The 19,344-nt window shown below is 41.8% G+C and overlaps 1 long non-coding RNA gene across 3 annotated transcripts in view; it reads left to right on the top strand.

The window, feature by feature from the left end:
• LOC125749692 (uncharacterized) overlaps positions 1-19,344 on the top strand; it is a 125,380-nt gene that overhangs the window by 63,066 nt on the left and 42,970 nt on the right. For 2 of the 3 annotated variants that reach the window (XR_007399989.1, XR_007399987.1), the window contains one exon: positions 736-791. This is a non-coding gene — a long non-coding RNA (uncharacterized LOC125749692). Of the gene's footprint in view, positions 1-735; positions 792-1,601; positions 1,674-19,344 lie in introns of those variants that run through there. The other variant, XR_007399988.1, reaches the window with a different exon arrangement.

The following is a 19,344-nucleotide window of genomic DNA, read 5'->3' as shown; positions in this document are numbered from 1 at the left end:
GACTGAGGGGAGGTTCCAGCAGCATGATAAATGGTACTGCTGTATTTCTGCCTATTGCTATTGCTGATCTTTGTCAAGACTCCCTGGCACATAATTATCTCTGCTGGTGAGAATTTCCAGTTTAAGTGACTTTACTCTGTGTTGATGACTTCGCACCATAGATGTGACATATTTAATAATAATTTCGTCGTCTGTTTGCAGCATGATCTGATCGCCATAATTTTTCCTCCGCCACTCCTAGTGTGGGTCACAGCGTGCTGTGATCGATGTTTTCTAGGTTCGAGCAAATGCTGTATATTTTCTGTTTCATTTTGGGGAGGGTGGAAAAAGCACCAAAAGTAAGCTAACCAAAGACCATATGCGGCGGGAATAATTTTGTGGAGAGATTATTCCATGAACTTCCCCAGTGAACATCCAATATGGAAAAATGGCTACAAATGTAATTCTTGACATCTGTAAGAAATTGGGTTGGTGTTGGCGATTTTTATTCAGAAGTAGCTTGCTCTGCATATAAATGGTACATTATGGTACCCGCGTTCCTTGAGCTGTGGCCGAATGTTCATACATTTCACGGAAAAGCACATTTGATTTGCATACTCATGCTGATGCAGTAGGTACAGAATCATGTCTGCCTGTAACGGGACGACGTGCTCGGTGCAGTGGGGGCTGTCTATCGTGTTTTTGTTTGTTTTGTTTTTTTTCCATGGTGATTGATCACGGTTCCCCTGTCCACAGATGCCTCCGTTAATGGAACCCAGCTGTCCCTAATGAGAGAGATTACCCCGCTGAGGGTAAGTTGTTTTCTTTTCAACCTACACCTCTGCTTTCCTGTCCCATACAGATATCCTCTCCACAATCTGCAGAAAATGTTAGTTAAAAATAATCCCTTAATAAGCCTTTTCCATAGTGACACAACAGCTGATTATCCATTATCTGCATTGCTTTAAGTTTGCAGAAATTTGATTTTTTTTTTTAAACCAGCATGATGATCACATGAAAAGTACCAAGATAATAATCATCATGATCTTCTGAATATGCGTTAATAGTCAGTAAATAAGAAATTAAACTACTCCACAAAAAGCAAGTCATCTAAAACAGATTTACTCTGTTGCGCACATGTATATGGAAAAGCTCCCCGAGAAAAGCAGGAAATGTCTTACTTGTCATGTGGATCAGTGCTGTTCAGTGGTCTTAAGCTGTTTAATACATTAATGCAGCCTCAGCTGGTCTAATCTGACCGGTAAGTGTTTCATAAGGACCTCGTAAAGAGTGGTCTCTAGAAAATGCCAGGCCCCACCTGAAATATCCAGTCCCAGGCTTATCACAGCATGGCTGTGATGTTAAGCACTGGGGAAGTGTAGGGTTTCATTACCAATGCTTTTGCAAAGTGCCCCGCGAATGACTGGCACCCCATCCAGGCTGTATTACAGCCTTATGCCCCTTTGTTGTATGGGATAGGCTGTACCTATGAATCCCCCCCCTCACACACACATACACAATCCTGTGTTTCACAGATCAAATGCTTGGCTTTGTAATTGCAAAACTCCTTATATGCTCAAGTTCCTGCCATCTTGTATGACGGAACCGTCTTGGATCGGCAGGGTGACCCAGCTGCGCGAGTCCAGCAGAATCACAACGGGGCAACCGGAAAGGCGGCAGGGGACACACACACCAGCAGGCTGTGACAACATGATTTAGCACAGAGTCGATGACAAACAGACCTTCATATGGCAAATCATAAGAGTCTCCAGTGCAGGAATTTTGTGCTAATTACTGGTTACATCGATGTGTTTGAAAATGACTGGGAAAAGGAGTCAGTGCTCGCTCTGGCTGGGGGATGCTGAGCGGTTCCTGCGTGATGCTGTGCCAGAGCAGGGTGGGGGCCGGGAGGGGGGACGTGGCAGATGATGTGCTGCCATATCTGCAAACAGAGCTGTGGCATGACGCCCAGTGCCCAGGCCAAATGGTGGGCACTGCCCATTGACCTTTTCCAGACAAGCTCTGCGCCGCCGCGAACAACCGACTGCTGAAATTAAATTTGTCACGGTCTGGCACCAAACGTTGGCAGCAAGGGGGGGACCTTGCAGGTCCAAAAGGACCCGATTCTTTCTTTCTAAATGCTGGAGTTGGGTGGCTTGAGGATGCTGTTTTCGCTGGCAGGATACTCCTAGCCTGAAAGTAACCTACGTTGCCTTAGGTCTAGATGTAGCACATGCAGACAATAACAAAGTTATCCCAGGTTGGCCAACAAAGACATTAATAAACACATCTATGTAAATAATTCTTTATTATTATTTTTCTCTCCCTGAGACAGGTTATGGTGTCATAAACCTTAATATTTCTATAAATTCCATAAATATCTTATGGCAGTTAACTGGAAGGTTGCAGCATGCAGATTCAGATCTTTAACCAGTCAAATATAACCTGTCCTTTTAATTTGTTCACTGGGTTTCCATGTCAGCTGTGAAGATGAATTTATCCATCAGTCCAGTGTTAATATTTGCGAACCTTGAACTGAATTAAACGCATTATTTTATTGCACCAGTAAAAACCTGTATATCTAATATAAAATTTCATGCTGCTCCTGTGAGTTGCTGGAAAAGCAGCCCCTCAGCACCTGAAAGCATGGCGCGTTTAATTCGCACGCCCTACTTAGCAGCCCTCGTAACTGATTACCGTCATCGCAGTGGGATGGGGGCACTCAGACCCCGGGCAGCATTTCCAGATCACGCTATCGATTTTGTGTAACAGGGCTTAAAAAGTATTGATTTTGTGTGGCTTGGCTTAAAAAGTAAATAATTTGTAAAGCACGCAAAGAGATGTCGTCATGTACTGTGGAAGCGCATGGGTGTGATCACCGGGCTGCATCTGGACGGCAGCCCTTCACCAACTCTGCTAAAAGGAGGACAGTCAAGTAAAGCTTTACTGTCATGCCAGCCATTTACACATGAAGCGAAATAACGTTCCTCCAGGGCGCAGCATGCAAAATTCATGACAGGGCAGACATTACAGCGTTCATTTTTGTTTTTGGGGAAATTTTACAAAAAAAGAGAAAGGAAGAGTACTACCTATAAACCTACCATAACGTGACGTAATAACACAACATCACGTAGTGCAGCATAGCTTAACATAATACATGGCATAGCATAATGCAACCTATAACATCCATCCATCCATCCATTTTCCAAATCGCTTTTCCTACTGGGTCACGGGGGGTCCGGAGCCTATCCAGAAAGCAATGGGCACGAGGCAGGGAACAACCCAGGATGGGGGGCCAGCCCATCGCAGGGCACACTCACACACCATTCACGCACACATGCACACCTACGGGCAATTTAGCAACTCCAATTAGCCTCAGCATGTTTTTGGACTGTGGGAGGAAACCGGAGTACCCGGAGGAAACCCCACGATGACATGGGGAGAACATGCAAACTCCACACACATGTGACCCAGGCAGAGACTTGAACCTGGGTCCCAGAGGTGTGAGGCAACAGTGCTAACCACTGCACCACCATGCCGCCCCTAACCTATAACATAATATAACTTAATATAAGCATTATATAACATACAGTAACATAGCATAGAATGCACCCCCCCGAGCCCCCCACCCCATGTCGGCCCCTACCCGTACTTAGAGAGCCATCAAGGCCTTTAAAAGTGATTCCAAACGTACATCGCTGCTTCTTGTGCCCGGGTGAGGGACTGAAGAGGTCCAGATGTGTCCTAAAAAAGGGGGCCGTGTGCTTGGGAACAATGCCTGTCACGGGGGGAGGAGGGGGGTCAAGTGGCCTGCTGCACTCCAGGCTCCAGACGCCACGGGAGTAATTATACATTTCTTCCCGCGAATGTCTTCCTGCAAGTCGCCATGGGTAACGTGGTTGTTAGGCTGTGTGACCTGCCAGTTATTTTCAGAATAGCCATTAAAGGTACACTATGTGCTACCTTAAGGTGAGTCTCCGTTAATTTATTTATGGGTCCAGCTAAAGGTAGACAGAGCTTTTTCCAAATAATTAACAATGGAACCAGGCATTTTTTGTTGCAACCATCTCTTCAGCATTCCAGATGAGTTTTCGAAACATGCCAACTAACTTCCAACTAACTAAAACTTCTTACTTCTTACTTCCCCCTTTTATCCAATCAGATTTCTCCAAATTCAGACAGGTAACCTTATGCATAGTAATTTTTAGATAAAAAGATAATATAACCAAAAGAAAATTCTACTAAAATCTTAATAGTCTCATTAAATATACTGTCAGGTAAAACTGCATTCGGGAACAATGATTGGTTCATCTGATCTCTGTGTAGGTGGTTGTTGCGTTGGGGCTTGTGACCGACTGGCCGTGTGCCCTGTCTGAATGTCCATCGTCCTTTTTATCAGTGTTTCCCCATTTCCACCGACACCTATGTTGGATGTGACCCGAAATCCACAGCGGATCAAACAGGTCTTCAAATCGATTAGCTTAGAAAAAAAGCTAATAAGAAAATAAGTATGAATGCTGTTTGGGAAAACTGCACAACATTTTTCACTGTCTGCAAGAACACGTCAATTTGTTGCATTCAGTGAAATCAAGAACTAGCTTGTGGTGATTGATAGTCAATGAAGAAGAGGGTGCAAGTAATTTTTTCCATTTATATACCAAATATCACGATGATAGGTAATATAGTGGCCTTGTTTTTCATTATATCTAAACGACACGCATATTAAACATTCAGTTTGCAGTAGAAGCCATTATTTCTGCCATATTGCTTTAAACTCTGGGAACTTCAACATTACCAGTATTATAATCAAGATTTTACCCCTGAGTAAAATTCAAGAGCTTTCAAAACGGAGAATCTGTTTTGATTTTTAGTCTGACTTGATGTTCTCTTGTCAATTTTTCTAAGAACCGCAATTTTATTTTTTATTTTTTTTGGGGGGTGGGGGGGGGGGGCGGAATCTCGGGAACAGCCCACAGGTTATTTACCTCTCCGCTTGTTGCCAGACACGGCCTGTCAGGTATAACAAAGCCAGCAGTCCCTTTGGGACATAGCCATGAGTTTGAGGAGTACACCAAGCCTCTGGAGACCACGAGACTGCAGGTCCTAATTATCTCCTACTGCAGTGGGACTCTTTGGCAACAGTTACTGGTGGGACTATAGGACTCTGTCGCTCCACGTCTTGTAGCCTCGCAAGCCAATCACACACAAGATAAATATCAGCTGAACGTGATATGACCCTGGTACTCATATTTAAATTGAAAAACCTGCCTGTATAGAATTAGCAGCTGTCTGGATTTTATCTGCATGCCTTCAGCCGTGTCTGCAAAATTGAATATATTAGTACTGAGTTTGAGTACTTTTATCATATTGGCTTTAACACTAAGCAATGTGTTAATGAGTAAATATGTGCTGCTGCTTCTCAAGTGAAGAGGTTTCTTCAAAGTCCTGAGAGAATGTTCTACATGTATATGGCCCTGGACGCTGTGTGTGTGTGTGTGTGTGTGTGTGTGTGTGTGTGTGTGTGTGTGTGTGTGTGTGTGTGTGTGTGTGTGTGTGTGTGTGTGTGTGTGTGTGTGTGTGTGTGTGTGTGTGTTTACAATAGATCCATGATCACAGATGAAATGATTCAACAGAAGACAGCTTGAATGATTCTAACACTTCAACACTTGACCGCAAAATCTGCTTTTTTTGAGATTGAATATTACTGTATACCTTCTAAACAATAGGGATGTTTAGTATTAGTACTAGTATTAGTATTAGTATACTAATATTGAAGTAACATGCGTACTGTCTTCAGTGTACATGTACTGATTGTATAGAATAGTGGTGTATTTGACATAGACTGCATGCTGGTTTTTATACTTTGTGTTCATAGACAATAAATTTAAGTCAAACACGTCCCTTGAGTTTAAAACTAGGCATGAGACCAGCACATGGGTACATTCCAATATCAATTTATCTAGCACTAATTAGGCAGGTTACTTCGTGGAGCGGGTGAAACTTAACTTAAAACTTTGTGATTCATAATAAGACCTGCTTTGTTTCTGTCTGTTTTATCGGTGCAGGATGACTGTGAATGATGATGCGAAAAAGTCTTAGAGCGCTAGCTAGCGGAGTTAAGGCTGTTATTATGTTTTTGGGTCGCCCCAGTTTGGACTCCGGCGAATGCCACCATCATAAACAACAATGTACACGGCAGTGACAGAAGCTGGTCATCCGAGTGAGCTAACTTTGGGTTCGGGAAGCGGGGGTGTGAATATGGGCCACATATGGGAGAATATGGATGAACTGCAAGTACATCATATATCCATGTTAGAAAAAAGTGGAAAGAGGTTATTAAACTCAACCATTTTCGCCAGACTGTATACCCATGAATGCTGGGTGGCATTGGCTCAGTGGGGGGGGCGCTGCCATCTTCAGGGTTGGGGTCGGAATCCTGCCCCCATCCTGCGTATGCTGGTTCTTGCTTCTTCTCCCTGTGACGCAGCGCTAGATTAATCTGCATGTGCAGCACGCTCATAGTTATCCTCTTCTGCCGTGAGCTTCATGGAACAGGCTCCTGACTATATATATATATATATATATATATATATATATATATATACATGCAGCTCAAGGTGCTTAAACCCAACTCATGCGAATCTAGAATTACGCAAAAAAGTTACATAGAATTTATTAACTCAAAAAGGCGTTGTGTAAATTTACTTGCAGGCACCCTTTATCTTTTGATTTGTTTAATGTGTTTTTTTAGTATATATTACTAGTATATTTTTGGTGTATCTGTTGATTGATTGATATGAGAAGATGTATCCGATTTACGTAAAATTTGACTTACTTATAGGTGCGTGGCATGGATAGCTTATGTCGGTCAAGAACTGCCTGTAAAGGAAAGTTACTGATTAACTAAGCAGATGTGCTGGGGAATCAGTGGGTGTTAATATATTCACTGACATAGTGGTCAGCGCGTCTTTTCTGATGAGTGGTTTGTGTGCTGTCATTAGATTTCATTTTGCCGTAAGTGTTGAGCTATTACTCAGAATTAACCATCACTGAAAGTCATTAGAGGGGAAAATTTACAAATGAACTCCGTGCAAAGCCGTGACGCAGCTGGGCTGGTGTGTCCTCAAGTGAGGGAACTAATTAATGTAAATTAGCATGCGGGGTAGAGCAAAAGCCGTTTGAATTGTTTGCCGAAGTGAGATGCTCAGCTGAAATGGATAATTTACGGCCAGGTCATTTTAAGCATTTCCATCCTAAAACAAAACAAAACAAAGGAAATATTCACATGCTGATTCTCTTATCTCTTCGGCAGGTAGTGATGTTTGTTGTCTTTATTGCATTACGTTTCTGCATAACCAGTAAAATCCAACATCCACCATTTGAAATCCCCCTGCTATTTACTGCTTCTGGCACATTATTTCACCCAAAATAACACAGCAGGAGAGAACCTTAAATTGCCTCTGATAAAGCCCCACTAAAGCCATTGCCATGAAATTCGCAGATGAATGTGAAATACTCCCCAAATCAGTTAGGAAAATATAGATAGAACGGAACTATTTGCATCAAATAGCAAAAGCTTTGGGGATTCCAGTCTCCAAATGTATGTAGCGATTTGGTCTTTCCAACCTGTCCATAGTGTACACCTTTGTGTGTTTATTTTGGACTGATATCCCATCCAAGGTGTTCCCCTACCCCTGCCCATAGTGCTATATTAGATAAGTGGGTAAAAAATGGATGAATGGATATTTGCGATAATGCTTAAGGTAAAACGTTGTCTGTGAATGTCACGACATATCTGACATTATAAAATATTAAAATGTGAAATGCAGTGTAATTTGAATGTCGGCGGAGTTTGCTGTCTGTGTAACACTGGCTTCTCTGCAACGCTAAAAAGCAACAAACAGATGCACTCAGTGACTCATCGGTAGGCATAAATTCAGCCGCGTAACAAAAGGTTTAATTCATGAGAGGATGGCCGCGAGAAGCTGTCTTGTTTGTCGGTGGTGGCGGGGGACACGCTCATTGGGCGATGAGAGCGACCAATTAAATGTCATCTCTAATGTAGTGGAAAGCTGAGGCAGAGCTACTTTACAGTGTAATCTCTGTAGAAAACTTTGTTTTTATGTGCATAATTAATAAATGTTTGCTTAGTATCGTCCTCCAGGCAATAGTCTGACTGCATTTTGCATTCTACTGTGCGAGATGCACAATGATTTTAAAGAAATAATCACCATTAATGGGGGGGATGGGATGGTGGCTCAGTGCATTATGCTGTGACACCTCCACGCTTGCAGGTGTCGAGCCCACCCCCAGCGGTGTGTGCGTGCATGCGTACATGTGGGGGTAAACATATCTTTATGGGGACCGCTCATTCATTTTTATGGGAAAAATGCTAACGCTAACTATGACAACCTTAACCCCCACCCAGCTCTAACCATAACCATAAGCAATCAATCAAAATACGGGAGTTTTTGCATTTTTAGTTTTTTTTCATTGCAGTCACAGATTTTTATTAAATTGAGTTTTCCCTTATGGGGACCAGGAAATATATGGTAAAAACCCCATAAGGTAAAATAAAGCATACTCATTAGATTGTGGGGACATTGTATCCTCAAAAGGTATACTGTACACGCTCATGTGGTGTGTGTGTGTGTGTGTGTGTGTGTGTGTGTGTGTGTGTGTGTGTGTGTGTGTGTGTGTGTGTGTGTGTGTATGCGTACAGGTTTCCGCTTATGGCTCAAACACACGTGGTTAGGTCTCTAAATTGTCCATAGGGGACCATTGTGTCTATGAGTGTTTGTGCCCTGTGACAAACTGGCATCCCATCGCCAGCATGTCCTGTCTACCTCCAGGGATGGGCACCAGGCCAACCCTAACCCATATCGCTGTCCTGCATGAGCAGTATCAAATGCATTAACTTAATAAAGACCTTTATCATGTAGTACTTCAAAGCATTTCTTAAACAAACGTAACCGATGCATTTGTATAGAATCCAGCCAGGACCAGTCAGGGACGAACCTACAATTCCGGGACCCCTGACAAAATTGAAGGACCCGCTGTCATATGCTGGACCCCCCCCCCCCAAAAAAAAAATCTGCCAGGGTATCCATTTCCCTCCGACACCTCTGCATCTGTGATGTCCAGTACAGATCGCATGTCGAGAACCAGTAAGGGATGTGTGTGTTGACTAAAATAAGTAAATTTAATTAAAGAAAACCCTTAAAATGCAGCTTTAAATAAAGGGCACGTAGGCAAGCTGTATACAACATTCAGCCATCCAGTAGGAAAATATGATGTCTGTCATGAAATGCTAGCTAGGCAGGGATCAGTGAAAACATATCATTTCTTCCTCTGTTCATCCTTACAGTTTATGGACATTGAATGAAGTCTGTTAATCTCCCCGCAGCAGAGACAACTCATTCAGAATCTCCGCAGGTCTGCAAAGTAATGTGATTGTATTTGATGAAAGAGCACAGAAACACAGTGTTGTTCTTACTGTTATTCTTGTTATTATTTATATTTTTATTGCAATATGAAGTTTACTTTGTTAATGTAGGTTAAAAGTTTTCCTGATCAAACTGTCATTACAATAAAGCATTTGTTTACACCCCAGAGTAAAGTGACGTGTGATTACATACTCACACATACAGGCTTAGTCCATAACATACATGCAGACAATCGCATTTACAGTATTGCAACGTAACATCAATATTAGTTTTGCTAATAATTTTCATCAGGATCCAGTGTAATTTGTCACTTTCCTGTAGAGGGCAACCACAAGCTTTCAAATGACTAAAAGCTACACAGCCAGAGTAGATTCAGATATTTTGAAGGGAAAAAAAATCATTCATCTGTATCTCTTTGCTTCTGCATACATAATTTTGGTCAATTTCACCTTAAAAAGCCTTAAAAGCGATCAGTGACTCTAGATTTTGTTAAACGTAAATTAGGGAAGAACTGTCTTTGTGAGGCATGCATGAAGTAAATGTGTTTTTCAATTTCCCCCACCCTCAGGAAAAGTAAAAAATAATTATTTGTGACCTGCCCCACCCATGGTGACACATCATCACTATCTCACTTTAACATGATCACCTACTTTTTCAGCATAACGTGGATTTATTATCACATTCATTTTCGTTTCCCACACTAATCTGTCTGCGATCTCCTGTTAATCTTATAAAAATCTGTGGGCTTTTCACTTAGTATTTTCTGGATGTCGCTGGAAGGCTACTTTTACACCAGAAATGTTCTGGGAATTAACTACTCATGTAAGGTATGGGATATATTCACGTCTTCAAAATATATTTTTCCCGAATTTGTCCACATGTCACCATCTCGTCTTTGGTCTGCAGGTCAGATTTTTGTCAGTCATCTGCTGGGTTCATCTACATGACACTCTGAGGTCACTAGAAGAAAAGAAATATTTCTTCACTGGCTGCTGTATCAATAAAATAACGCAAATATCTGTGCCTTACTCTAAGTCAAAACTGTAATGAATTCCCCTGGACCAAGTTGCCTGGAGCGAAATGTGGTCCTTTTTGGGTTTTCATATATTTTGTACTGTGCAGGGTTTGAGCGCCTGGTTTCTACATTGCCACCCCGGTGGTCGGACAAGTTATTGGAAGACAGAAATAAGGGTGTCACAAAAGGCAGAGATCCAGGCCTGATCAGTGTAGCCGCTCTGCCACCATTCCTGTCCTTGGCACGGTCACTTCGCTAGCTGTGACCTGCTCCATTCAGATGGCGCACTGCCCTGACAGACCGTCAGCACACACCTGGATTCTCTGCTACAGATTGCAGCCTGTGATGCTGACCAGCTGGACCAACAGCACGGGTCTCTCACCCTGTGAAGGATTTCGCTCCTTCAAACGCTGCCATCCACTCTTCCTCCCTGGAGTTGGAACATCCACACTCCCAGTTTGGGATTTATTTTGCCAGTTTTCCCCCTCACGTTGCCATGACGATCTTTAGCTCAAGTTTGTGCAAATTTAGTATCTGTTTTTCAGTTTGATAACTTGTATCAAGTCAGCTTTTTGTGATGCACTGCATTGGATGGTTTCTCTTTTTCATTTATTTGTTTGGCCGACACATTTATCCACAGTGATTAACAGTGAAAACAGGGCCAGACAGCCCTTTGAGTGCAGAGGAGTTAAGGTCCTTGATCAAGAGCCCAACAGTGACATCACAATGCCCACTGCGGGATTCAAACCAGCAACCTTCTGATCATACTGTAGGCATAGTGTTTTACCCCACAGAGCTGCACATGTAATTCGCTAACATGGACAAAACCATCAGGTCTCCGGAGCCTTAATACACTCAACGAGACTGTAGGGGAATTTGGTACTCTTCCAGTACTCTAGTGTGTCTGTTCATGTCTTATTTCAATTCTGATCATCATATTATTTGGGTGATGACATATCTACAGTACTTCAAAGGGGAGTAGAATGAAGTAACCAGTGTCTTGAAAACTCTGAGGTCTCCCACTTACTGTCTTGTCAGGAAGCATTCACAACCCCCATTTTTAACATTGGGCTCTAATCCTTCTTGTTACTGTTATGGAATTATTCAATTTTTATAAATTCATGAGCTTTCTCTGTGTGATACATTCCACCGGCACAGATAATAGAAAAACTCATTTTTACCACAGCAATAGCAGTAAACTAGAAAAGCTGAATCGCTCTGAAATGTCAGAAGGAGGACGAGTGAACTTGTGGTGAACTCTAACTGGGACGCTGAGAGCATTAAGGAGATACGCGTTCAAACGTGTGGAATTAAGGCTCTCAGCGAAACGCCAAGGCGTGCAAGTGTGCCGCCGCGATTTTAACGGCAACCTGCAGACGGTTTACCTGTTCCCTGTCTGCTCTACATTCTTTTATTTTGGGGGGGGGTGGGGTGGGGGACAGAAAAAATAATTTGCAGTGAGGCCAAAGCAGGTCGAAAGCATGCAGTGAGGATTGAAAGTGCAAAGGGGGAGGGGGGTGTGTTCACGCCCCGCTATCGGCATCTTCCGGCACCCATCCAGCCGGGGATCAGAGCAGGCCTCACGCTGGGTTTCCGTGAGATAACACCACGCTTCTTATTCATCACCTCCTTCTCCTGCCTTCGCAGACTCGCATTCTCTTTATTTTTATTCATGAATTTATGGGTCTCGGTTCGGAACTCTCTTCCAAGCAAATCCAAATTTAATTTTACAGCGAGCCACGTGGGGTATCAGCAGCGGAGGCCAAAAGGAAAAGAAAAGCCTGCATTTGTTCTTCCCAAAGAGGAGTGAGATAATCTTAGAGCACCTGAACCACGACTCTGTGCCTGGTACCATTACGGTGACGCTGGGATGTCGTTCCCGCTAAAAGCCCCTTTACTGTAGCATCGTGGTGGTTCAGTCCGATGGCCCCCGCTAGTAGGATGTGACAGCAGGGCTCAATGAACTAATTAGCTGAACACATACTGTAGGAGAGGTGCACTGTCACCGGCATAAATTAATCCCCGTCCAAAGTAAACATGCCTCAGTCGATTTTGGACTACTTATGTACGTAAAGCTACTAATTTATACGAATAAAAAAGTACTGCCAAAAGATATCATGAACATTTATTCGGCAGATGTTTTTATGCAATGTAACGTATATATTTTTGAAAAGGCAGCGTCAGACTGTCCCCTGAGCAACTGGGGATTGTAGACCAGGCTCAGGGACCCAGTAGTGAAATCATTCCGCCGACACTGGGATCTGAACCGGCATCGTGACCCACTGAACCGCTCGTTCGCCCTCGGGGGCCAGAATTATCATGTATTTATCGCATATTAATATTAGTAGTAGTGCTACTATCATTAGTATTTGTACTAAATAATTACCAAGATAATATAAAAAATGAATCGGAAGCTGCAGGAATAATGTGGATGTTGAGGGACGAGCCCCTCCTCCCCCATGGCCAACAGCTTCCCCTTTGGGCCTGCAAGACCCCATTCTTTATGCACCACATAGCTACCAACCTCGAATTAACGGTATCCAATCACGCAGCTCGTAATTTAATATCGCAGTCTGTGGCCTAATCACAAGTATTTTCTCCCCTTCGCTTTGCTTCTGCTATTAGCTGCAGTATTATCCATGGAATTTCAGTTCCTAATATCTCTGACAATGATAACAAAGTGTTTTTAATTTAGGCCACAGCCGTATGGAGTGGTACATAGTGTGTCATTATGCTGCTGCATGTAAACCGTGGTGTTCTAGCTAACGAAACCCACCCTACGCGCGAATCACATTGCCGTGAGCTATGGAGAATGAGTTTGATTGTCTTCGGTAAATGATGATAGGAAATGCGCACTTTGGTACCACAGGTGATATTAGCTGCAGTCCGCTCCTCATTGATTATCATAATGAAACGTTTAAATTATAAATAAGGAACATGATGTTCAAAATGACAAAGATTAACCAGTTAATTGTCTTACCCTCTTGCCAGCTACACTAGAGCAGTCCTACGAAGAGTGTTATAAATGTTTATAATGCGACATCAACCATGAGAAGTCTTGAAGGGCTTGGGAGATGCGGTGTCTTAATTTGTACTTATTTTCTTGGCTCATTTATGATGTTGGGCCTTATCATGTAAATATTTTCCTTGCAAAGTGCTATCATATATATAGAAAGACTCTCAAGAGGCAATACACCAACTAAGTATCCACACAAGGTCCATTCAAGCTTTTGCCAAATGCTATAGCAGTTTTACTTTTTTCTGTGCATTACTTTTCCTTGTTATGGCTAAGGAAAATTCTAGCAGAAACGTTGGCGCCAAATAGTGTTTTGAAAATAAACATAGCTCATGCCATCTACAAGGAATTTTATTAATTTGTGCTTTGTAATCCAGACATGGTTGTTATATATGATTTGGCAGTATGGGATACATCATGCTGGTCCTTTCTGCCTCGTCCCAGTAAAGCTACTATAGGAAACGTTTAATCACTAACGTTAGCAAATGTTTTTTGGCTTCAGCTAGCAGCCAACCAGCTTTAATATGTAGCCAGAAGAGATTTGTGTTTCTTAACAGTATATTCATGAATGCCCCTTTTAGAAGACTACCTTCAGGACTTGTTACTTTCACTTCTTTGATTTCTGATGCAATGTAGCAGCACTCCCTGTTTCTTTCCAGTGCTATTGATCTTATTTTAGCTTAAATGAAATAAATTTGATCTGAAGCTGTTATTACGAGCAGCGTGTTAACAAAGTGTGTTGTGTGTGAGTCAAAAGTACTGGCATATTTTCGACAAACATCTAAAGTGTTACTTTTAAAAAAAGAGATGCCAAATTACCGTAATGTAAAAAAATATATCCTTATCTACCATAGAAGGGTTTTGTAGTCAATTTGAAGTTACCCCACAAAGCTTTATAATGTACCCATGAAATTCAGATTCTGTGCAAAAAAAAAACAAATATACAGATTAGCCTCCCTTGGTATCCAGAATAAATTCAGACACCCACTATAGCGTACCGAGTTGTCCCATAGCCAACTGAGCAAATAAACACACAAAACAATAATGGAAAGTAACAGGGCCCACAAGCGGTTTCTTCCTGCTGAATTTTCTAAAATAAAATTACTGACAGTGCAGATATTGAATTTTGAATGGAACAAATGGATTTCAGCATGAATAAGATTGTCCTTGTTCGGGGACGGCGGCCAGACAGTTTCTCTTCGTATCTCCACTCAGGACATGCAGAGAGAGAGAGTAATTGGCACCGTTTTTGCATGGCATTGTTCGTACTGAATGTGTCACCTCTTGGATGCTTATTTGATTTGTACCTGGGCAATGGCGGAGTTTAGCCTGCTAACGTGATTTATTCAAATTTTAGCCGCCGTTGGTCTTTCCTCTATTCTATAGCGAAGTAATGAAATTGGAATATGTATCGCCTTGCAGGTCGACTGAGACATAATGAAATCAGGCTGTGACGCGCGTTTAGGGTGTAGCTGAAAAAACAGCCCCGTACCACGGAATGCATGGTGGCTGTTTGATTTGTTGTTCGTATGAAACATGCAGATCAGCAATTTACAAACTGGACTCATGTAAAATGGATTTCAAATATCATTATTACAGTTGTGTCTTTAAATGTCTCTACCCATCCACAGAGCGCTATATTCAAGTTACTGTAATGACACATTTTGTTTATTGTGAACAATTCTGTGGCTAGAGTAAGCAAGCCCGCCTTTGATAATGTTTGATTGCTATACTCTTTGTTCATTGTAACTGGGAGATCAGGATTTAATTAAAATGCTGAGGACTGCATACTTTCAATTGATTAAACGGATGTAGCTATGAATTGTTTGTATACATACAAACTTGTTATTAACAGTGCGACTGTTTTCTTGCTGTTACAGATTGAGGTCTGGGTAAACTGCCGAAGTGAGACACAAATCCACAATAAGCCTAAATCGTGTTATAAATATGTAAGTGTGTTTGTTTTTTTTCCCCTCCCAGCCGTAGCAGTTTGTACAGTTCGTTTTGAGAAATATTTCCAAAAGGTTTTTTTTTGTTTGTTTATTATTCAGTCATCTTTGGCAGATAACAGATGCGGGCATCAAACTGAATAAGATACGTATGGTAATGAATGGAACTAGAAGCTGTTACAGATAATGCAGGTATTCCTTTAAAACCCATATCAATTTCTTACAAGCGGATGGCGGTACCTCACGGAAATGTCTAGGAAAATAATGCACGTATATTTTGCAGGGTGCCATATAATCAATAACAGAGTCTCACATAGCAGAGAACTTACCAAGAAAATGACACTGCTTCTGTAATGTAATGTAATATATATATATATATATATATATATATATATATATATATATATATATATACATACACACACACGAATCCCAGAGGAAGCCAGACACCAAATAGATGGAACCTTCTCCATCAGTCTTAATAACGTTATCCTCAGTCTGAGGCATCATGGAAAGTAGATCATTTATACAGGGGATGCATTGTATTCAATTCATGCAAACCTGAGAGGAGGATATATAGAAATGCTTTTTTTAAGATAAAACTGTATGTTTTCCAACCTCGCTCTCGCATTAGTCGACGCCTCGATAAGTCTTCACTCTGATAATTCGTGTTATAACACAGGGCACGTCGTAAGAGGAGTTTATAAACTAGGCGGAGGGATTTCACATTGCCACACATTTCACTACTGGACTTTGGGAAATATGTCTTCCCACATACCTCCCAGAATCCATCTGGATGATCCCACTGTAGGGCCAGTTCAGTTGTACTTGCCTACAGTATAAACAGAAAAACACTGTTACTAGCCTACACCACTCCATGTTCCCCGGCTGCTGTAAGTGTCGCCCTTTCTGCTGATTTGTATATTTCTCTTACTAGGTTCTTGCTTTGCTTGAAAGATGTCATGATGTTCTTAGTCTAATGCTGCTCACACTCGAACCCGGGCCTTCGTTGGCGGCTCAGGCTTGCCGCACTTACGCCTAGTTGACTCCTCTTCGGCAGTATGTTTGTAATGTGTCGTTTGCCACACTTGTATTCACGTCCGTGAAATAAAATTAATGTAAATGATACTCTTCGGATACGGAGAATCAGGATTATATCAGACTCTGTTACTGTTTATCTGTTGCTGCGCATTAATCTTTAGGCGAGGAAGCATTCATGTGTGTTTGTACTGCGATCTTCCTTGATTCAGTGTTCTCAGTCTGCCTGTAGTAATATTGATTCAGTTCCAAATCGTACGATAAGGTGTGAACAACACTCAGCGGAGGCAGAAAGTGTCAGCATTTCACAGCCGCTTCACGGCATCCTTGAGAAAGGAATCACACCAAGTGCAGAGAGGAGGGAGAAAAAATGAAAAAAAAAACGACATTTTCAGGATTGTGGCCTTTTTCTTCCCTTTTAATTTTCATTTGGCTGTTCCTCGGCTGTGATCGTTTAGTTTTTATTTTTTGTACACTTTGCTTTTGGATGTAGCCACTGAACCGATACCAATTTATTATTTCATTTGACTTCTAATCTTTGACTCCTAATTTCTTCTGTCAGAGACAAATGAATGTCATCAATACATGCGTGAACACGTGCATCGGCAATGACTTCTTATTCAAGTTCAAAGCACCGGCAGAAAAACATGCTTAATCACCAACGGCACACATCAGCACACAGACATGGATAGTTGATTGAAATAGAAAAAAGCCCGTTAGAGTATGTGGCTCATGACTCTTTCTGAATATAATGTCTCCCCAGCTGAAATGCTGAATAAAGAAAGGAAACGATAAAGGTACATTTGTTGAATTGCACACAAACCTGCAAGACGGAGACGTGTTTTTAGTCTCTCTATGTTTGTAGTCAAAACATTAGGTAATATTTTTATGCCGTTGTTCATACGGAAAGATCTGGTGTTGTCAGCCATCTGAAGGCATATTTCTGACACAGACTGTGGCTGTAATCTAGCAAACATCTGTACATTTTCTGTAGCCAATAAAATGTCTTTAAAATCACAAAGCCATCATTGTTTCAAACTGTAAGACCAATGTTATTAGGGCGGGCAATATAAAGATGGCACATGAGGTGGTCACATGACCCTGTGTACCCATGTGACCTCTTGGTCTGTGTCCACCATTGATAAGTTTATGATTGTGACGTGATTCTTTGCGGAGAGGCTGAAACGCCTTTGAATGCAGTCATGGAATAACCTCAGCTCCCGAACAAGTGTGTTCTCTCTACATATCACAAAAAATCTTGACTTGTCAGCCTAGAGTTGAAGAGTTTGTGTTTCGCCCTCGGTGCAGCTGTTCAGGCTCCCACGATGCACATATTTCTGAAGAGGACCATAAACCTTTACATGCCATCAGTTTTCAAAACCAGGGCTTGCAATGTTTAAAAAAAACTAAAGGAAAAATACGCTCCCCGTGAAGCCTGAGTTTGAACTTGTTTCTACTGGGAAATATACACACCAGCATCGTGCCATACTGGTGTAAAGGTTTTGGTACATTGATAGTGGTGTGGTTCAGAATTATCGATACTCCTAAGCATGCCGAATTCTGTAGTCGTTTATGTAACCAAAGGCAAAGTAATGAAGAAGTAATAAATAATCTGCAACATAGGTGAGACCAGGGTCGACACAGTGGAAAAAGTGCCTAACAATTATTAACTGCAGCAATCGTGGAAAATACGCAATAGATGGGGTTCAAATACAAATAAGTATCGGAGTAGAAACCCAACCTGGTGGAGATCCTGCTAAATATGTGTTAGGATCAGAATTCCATCCGTTCATCATTATGTATAAATGTATAATATTTTTACACTTATTCAGTAATTGGATATATAGGCCTGGGACCCTGAATAGGATAAGTGGTTAAAAGGATTGATGCATACGTATTATATACCAATAATATATCATAGCAGCTTTTTAATTACGGGACCACAGGACAAATAAGAGAATCCCCTTATGTCTCGTGTTTATATTCACATGGGTGGCACAGCAGCCCAGTAGGGAATATATCTGTCACCCACCTCCAGCGCTGGGGATTAAGTCCTGCCCCCAGACGCGTGTACGGAGCTGACATATTCCCCACGTGCTGTGCGGTTTCCTCCAGGTAACTCCACATTCCTCCAACATTCCTGCAGACATGCAGTTAAGATGATTCCGCAGCCCAAAGACGTAGATATCGGCTGATCACTATCTTGGAGTTGCCTATGGTGTGTGAACGTATAATCTGTGATGGACCGGCATCTCTCTTTCTCCTCCTAAGAGAAAGACTTAGAAGAGGAATGTAGAATTGCATAAATGTGACCTACCCAAGCTTGTACCTGACATTACCCTGTGCAGAACTACATCCTGTTCTTTTTCAGATGCTCAAAAACAGTAGGGTTTATGTCAGCTGCTAATTTTGGGCCAGTGTATGGTCAGAACTCACATGTCACATATAAGGCACGTAGCAGGTAGGTGTGGATTATAGATATGTGCTCTAATGACTGTTATATGAATTCAACATAATGCATCAAATCCGCCGCTGTTTCCTGACTCCATACGGATTTCGTAGCACAACCTGAAACGATGGGAATGCATACAGATCTGAAGAGGTGGGAAACCCACAGGGAATCATCTTTAAAAATGCTGGGATCTCATACCAAAGCCCTGTCTGGGCTTTTGATCCCATCAGAAATTCCCCAACATTTTGTATCTCATAAAATACAGGAATAGCGCAGCACGAACCTATCGAGTGGTTGCTGATAAATCTCAATGTAGCCTCGTATCTTCTGTGCCGAATCTGCTGAATTATCTTAACAACAGTGACAATAAGAATATGGTTTTGCATGAAAAATATTTTTTGTTCTTTTTTTTTTGGCATGTTATTGAAATGTTAAGCGCACACTGTAAG

Source organism: Brienomyrus brachyistius, chromosome 9 (genome assembly GCF_023856365.1).
Source record: "Brienomyrus brachyistius isolate T26 chromosome 9, BBRACH_0.4, whole genome shotgun sequence".
In the NCBI taxonomy this organism is placed as follows: domain Eukaryota; kingdom Metazoa; phylum Chordata; class Actinopteri; order Osteoglossiformes; family Mormyridae; genus Brienomyrus; species Brienomyrus brachyistius.
The sequence above is the reverse complement of the archived record's forward strand: the minus strand, read 5'-3'. Positions and strand labels throughout refer to the sequence as shown.